The sequence below is a fragment of the Fukomys damarensis genome, unplaced genomic scaffold (genome assembly GCF_012274545.1).
Source record: "Fukomys damarensis isolate Sample0158 unplaced genomic scaffold, DMR_v1.0_HiC HiC_scaffold_20, whole genome shotgun sequence".
NCBI lineage: Eukaryota > Metazoa > Chordata > Mammalia > Rodentia > Bathyergidae > Fukomys > Fukomys damarensis.
This window is the reverse complement of record NW_022900932.1, coordinates 25,555,686-25,556,143: the sequence shown is the minus strand read 5'-3', so window position 1 is coordinate 25,556,143 and position 458 is coordinate 25,555,686.

The following is a 458-nucleotide window of genomic DNA, read 5'->3' as shown; positions in this document are numbered from 1 at the left end:
TCTTCCCGTTCAATCCTCACTCCCCAACTCAGGCATGTTCGTGTTGTGACGGCTGGACTGCCACACTAGGTTTCTACTGTTTTGAGCCATCAAATTTATGGCAGTCCTAAGAACTAATACACAGTGGAAGGTTACATATCCTCAAACTGGTTTTGAGACAGACCAAATGCTTCATTCAGAAATCCAAGTTCTGCTTTATAGCCCAACTCTTTTTCCTCATCTGATAAAGGCTCCTTCATGACTCTGTTTTTCTGGTTCTGGTAGCCTTTTTGCAAAGTAAATCCCAGCCATTCATCCCCTGAACTCAATTTCCATTTATGTGCTATGTTCTTGCCCTTCTTGCTTCTCCAAATTAATCTCTAGCCAGGGGTGGTGGTGCACACCTGTAATCTCAGAACTTGGGAGGCTGAGACAGGATGATTACCACAAGTTGGAGACTAGCATGGGCTACATAGTGA